General features: G+C 38.1%; 1 long non-coding RNA gene across 1 annotated transcript; it reads left to right on the plus strand.

The window, feature by feature from the left end:
• Positions 1-870: 870 nt before the first annotated feature.
• LOC144640396 (uncharacterized) lies at positions 871-1,765 on the plus strand. The gene is made up of 2 exons (XR_013568349.1): positions 871-1,133; positions 1,655-1,765. It is a non-coding gene; the product is annotated as an uncharacterized LOC144640396 (long non-coding RNA).
• Positions 1,766-5,383: the final 3,618 nt, after the last annotated feature.

The raw sequence follows: 5,383 nt of genomic DNA on the forward strand, positions 1-5,383 counted from the left end.
GACACGCTAACGCTTCAGCAGCAGTACCTACGCATTTTAATCTACCTGATCACTCTATCCAAGACATGACACTCATTCCTTTGGAACTCCAACCGACAAATAATGCATCCCGCAGAAAGGCTAGAGAGGCCTACCTGATACACAGAGGACAAACACTTGCGCCTAATGGTATTAACCGTAGAAATGAACATTGACAATTTCATTATTTTTGTTTTTTTCAATTTTATTATTATTATTATATATCTTGTCACCGTATATCTTTATATAGCCTGTATTAGTTAAACATTAACCCACACTGTATTATCCAAATTCAAATTTTAGAGCCGTTATTTTCCTTATATTATAGTACTGGCCCTGAAGAAGACTAGCTCTGCTAGTTGAAATATTGGCCAATAAATCTTGCCCTCCTGCCGTTGTACCAGCCTTGCAATCAATTTGGTTTTATAAGCACTTAGAGTGACGTCTGGTATGAGTATTTCTTGAACAAGAGATCCGGCAGCAGAGAAGCCAAGCAGTTTTTTCTTCGTTGCGTGGTCCCCTGCATCCAAACTGTTTTTATATAAAGCGCCCAGGCCCCGCGCGGACAGTCAAAAATAGTTCTGCTGCTGCGCTAAGGCTTCGCAGCAAAAAATAAAGCTTTGAAGAAAAAAAAAGGAACCGGCGGCCATTGAATGTTCAGCTCTGGAGGAAGTCCACTTTGATCTGTGGGACCGATCCGTTGCTTTTCTCGTAGTTGTGGGGCATTGGGGAAATGAATGCAAACTGGAATGGACTATGCTGCTTGGTTGACCCGGTTTAATAAAAAAATTTCGTTCTCTTTTACAACAGTTTGTTTGCATCTTAATAATCTACACCTTAAACTCTAGCTGAGTGCTTGACCACTTTAAAGAAGTTGTGTCCTATGTCTTGTCCAACTAGTCGGTCTGTGAAAATTGGAAAGCACTCACTGGCTAAGCTTGTCTTGTTTTAAATAGGTATGGCAAGAGGACGTTATTTTTTCTCCCTTGTTTTGATGTCGCTGCTATTAAGTGACTTCTTGGCGCAGGCACATGAATGGTATGAGAATTTACTTGAAGAGATAGATCAGGTGGAGGCGCAGGCTGAGATGTGGTACGACCAGCGAGGTGTACAGGGTATGATAATAATATGTCAAGTGAAAAGAGAATTGCTGTTTTCGATGGAAACTTGTCTCGAAATAAAATTGGGCGACGTTTTCACACTACACATATGTACCTTCTAAAATTATTTATCCCTCCATGGAAGGGGCAGGGGAGTAAAGTTTAACCTCTCGTGGGACAGTGGGTGGGGAACGTTTTGGCACTGTCGAAAAGCTCCTCACGGGGCACGACTCAACTGATACCGCACGAGCCTTCGCTCTTGTTGGTCAGTGACAACACTGTGTCGATTATGGTGAAATAGCTGTTATTACAGTTGAGTAGGAGAGCCTGCAGAATGTCCCTTTCGCCTCGTTTGTATGTCAAACCACTGAGAACTATAATAACAGCTAATGCCAGTTATATTAGGAGGTTGGGTTGAGTCTCTTTGGGATTTAAAAGGCATACATTATTTTGAAGCATACAATGACTCAAGAGCCAGAGTTGTACGGTTTTTACTTTTTTTAAAATGCCTGTTTTCTTTTTTTCTTCTTCTACAGTTTCAAGACCAGAGCTCAGCAAGAAAGAGGCGACTACTTTTATTAATGGATATAACTTTGATGATGACTAGATTAAATGTAAGACTGGTTTATCCAAGTTGTAAAAGTCGGGAATAAATGTTTTATTCCATGAAAGTGACGAATACACGAGAGTCTTCTCTGTTAATTTAATTACTCTAAAGGAAGTTTTCAGCCGTTATACTGCCATTCGTTACTTAGCAACTTAGACACGGAGATGTTAACTGCCGGCTCGGAATTCCCCTATCGACTGGTACTTCTCCAGTCGATAGGGGAACTCCACAGTTTTCTCTCTTGAAAATGGAGAAATGCCAAAAAAGCGACAGATCTGCTAAGATACGTTAAGGAAAACAGGGGAAATAATTAGCTATCTGAAAAGAAGGTATTCCCTGCAAACAAAATAAAAAAGGAAGCCGGAGAACAATAAAAAAAAAAAGAAAAAGGCGTAAAATTCAAAGCGCATAATAGCAAAGCGCGCGAGTGACGTCAACGTCTCAGACAAGAACCAGACAAAAAAAAACGAAACGGCGGATGATTTTCCTAAAACACTTTCTAAAGCAGCCAGCATTCCTAAAACTCTTACATAAAAAGAAAAAAATTGCCCAGATTCCTTCTATTTCTCTCAGAACACGCTGAAGTTTTTGAGCCTTGTGGCGGCTTTTCTCATTTGCATTCTATTTTTAGACCTGGCGCGATTCGCTATTTAACAACTATTCCCCGAAGTGGAGGTAGCCTGCGTGGCCGGCGTTCAAAGGGGAAGGAGAAGGGGAGTTCTAACGAGTTATTCCCCTCTGAACGCCGGCCACGCAGGCTTAAGTGGAAGTGGCTAGTGGTCGATATTTACCTCGCCGCGAATATCTACCACTAGCCACCGACACTGAGTTGAATAGTTGCTTTAGTATATACTAAAACAGTGAGATATTATAGCCCGAAAGAATAATTTTTGACTGGTTTTCCCCTTCAAATATTACAATATTTTCGCGCGCGTTGCTCGGAGGTGAATAGCAAAGGATATTCCGAGTTTGAATAATCTGTCAACCGTTTATTAAATTGGGCTTGCCGGGAGAAAGGTAAATAAGACATCGCCAGGGTTCTTTTAAGGTCTTCAACATACTTGCACGTGCGTTGTCTACTGAACGTTATCTTCCTTTCCTTTCGGTAAACCGCTACTTGCTGGAAACAGAGCTCGTGGTGAATTATAAGAGTTTATGATTGGATTGTTTTCCTTTAACCGTAGGCACTTGTCCCACGAAAAGTACAGCACACACGAATGAACAAACATAATTTAAAGTCCTGGAACTTTTTCCATTTATTTTATTTAACAATTTGAATTTGATTGTGGGAAATGTTTTGTCGTATTATGATATGAACAGTGAACGATTTTAATTAACAAGGTTTCGATAAGACATTTGACAGACTCCATGACAAAGTTACGATCTGGAAATTACTTTTAGTTACGCCTTTTGACTGCCTGAATTGGGTCAGGAACAGGTTAGAGGTTGTAAAAATATTCATCCGTGAATATTGGAACCCCTCCTGATCGCTTCTTTCTTTCTTCTTCCTTCTTACGGTGAAAATTATCACTCCTGACTGTATAGTGTTGATGTGATCAAGGATCATCCGGGTTTCCCCTCGTTGCATTTCATCTCACTGTCATCTGCACACCCGTACCGTTCGTCAAAGGGGCATGTTGACGTTTCTATTGCTCTTAGCTGAAAATCGTCCATGCAAATGATGGCATTTGCTCCAGCGATACCAAGTCCTATCGGTCCACTGTCTAGAATAAAGTGTTTCTCATCATATTCGCATGTGACGGCTGAGTGGTCAGTCCATCGTGGAGTTATTGCCTGGATGTTTATCCTGATATTCTGCGAATGCCGTGAAACAGTGATAGGCAAAATAATGTCCGTCATATGCTAAGATGTAAGCTTAACGACGTTTTGAAAATCCATGCACAATCAGCAATAATTAACTTGAAGATCACGGTGTCTAACAAAGTGTCCCGGAGCAAGGCCGGCGCAAATAATCATGGCAATCCAAAACAAATGAAAGGACCAGGATCAGGAATAAAGCCGACGACGATCAGAAATAACGCCGAAAGGAACATGAGGAACAGCAACAACAATTTCATTATCAGCTTCATAGCCATCAACAACAACTTCATTATCAGCAATAAAATCTTCATCACAACAACAACATCATTTATTGACAATTATTATCAACAGCAAAGTTTTCGCCATCAATAACAACAACTTCATTATCAGTCATAAAATCTTCATCATCAACAACAACTTCATTATCAACAGAAACATCTTCAACATCAACAACAACTTCATTATCAACAGAAACATCTTCATCATCAAACACAACAACTTCATTATCAGCAACAAACTCTTTATCATCAATAACAACAACTTCATTTTAGCAGCAAAATCTTTATCATCACCAAAGACAACTTCATTATCAGCAGTTAAGTCTTCATCACGAAAAACAACAACTTCGTTATCACTAGAAAGATTTTCATCATCAAAAACAACAACTTCATTATCAGCAGCAGAATCTTTATCAACAACAACAACTTCATTTTAGCAGCAAAATCTTCATCACCAAAGACAACTTCATTTTAACAGCAAAATCTTCATCACCAAAGACAACTTCATTTTAGCAGCAAAATCTTCATCAAAAACAACAACTTCATTTTTAGCAGCAAAATCTTCATCAACAACGACAACTTCATTTTAGCAGCAAAATCTTCATCAAAAACAACAACTTCATTTTAGCAGCAAAATCTTCATCAAAAACAACAACTTCATTATCAGCAGCAGAATCTTCATCAAAAACAACAACTTCATTTTAGCAGCAAAATTTTCATCAACAACAACAACTTCATTTTAGCAGCAAAATCTTCATCAAAAACAACAACTTCATTATCAGCAGCAGAATCTTCATCAAAAACAACAACTTCATTTTAGCAGCAAAATCTTCATCAACAACAACAACTTCATTTTTAGCAGCAAAATCTTCATCAACAACGACAACTTCATTATCAGCAGCAGAATCTTCATCAACAACAACAACTTCATTTTTAGCAGCAAAATCTTCATCAACAACGACAACTTCATTTTAACAGCAGAATCTTCATCAACAACGACAACTTCATTTTAGCAGCAAAATCTTCATCAAAAACAACAACTTCATTATCAGCAGCAGAATCTTCATCAACAACAACAACTTCATTTTAGCAGCAAAATCTTCATCAACAACAACAACTTCATTTTTAGCAGCAAAATCTTCATCAAAAACAACAACTTCATTTTAGCAGCAAAATCTTCATCAACAACGACAACTTCATTTTAGCAGCAAAATCTTCATCAACAACGACAACTTCATTTTAGCAGCAAAATCTTCATCAAAAACAACAACTTCATTTTAGCAGCAAAATCTTCATCAACAACAACAACTTCATTATCAGCAGCAGAATCTTCATCAACAACAACAACTTCATTTTAGCAGCAAAATCCTCATCAACAACAACTTCATTTTAGCAGCAAAATCTTCATTAAAAACAACAACTTCATTTTAGCAGCAAAATCTTCATCAAAAACAACAACTTCATTTTAGCAGCAAAATCTTCATCAAAAACAACAACTTCATTTTAGCAGCAAAATCTTCATCAAAAACAACAACTTCATTTTAGCAGCAAAATCTTCA

This window comes from Oculina patagonica, unplaced genomic scaffold (genome assembly GCF_052425735.1).
Source record: "Oculina patagonica isolate OP01 unplaced genomic scaffold, crgOcupat unplaced294, whole genome shotgun sequence".
NCBI lineage: Eukaryota > Metazoa > Cnidaria > Anthozoa > Scleractinia > Oculinidae > Oculina > Oculina patagonica.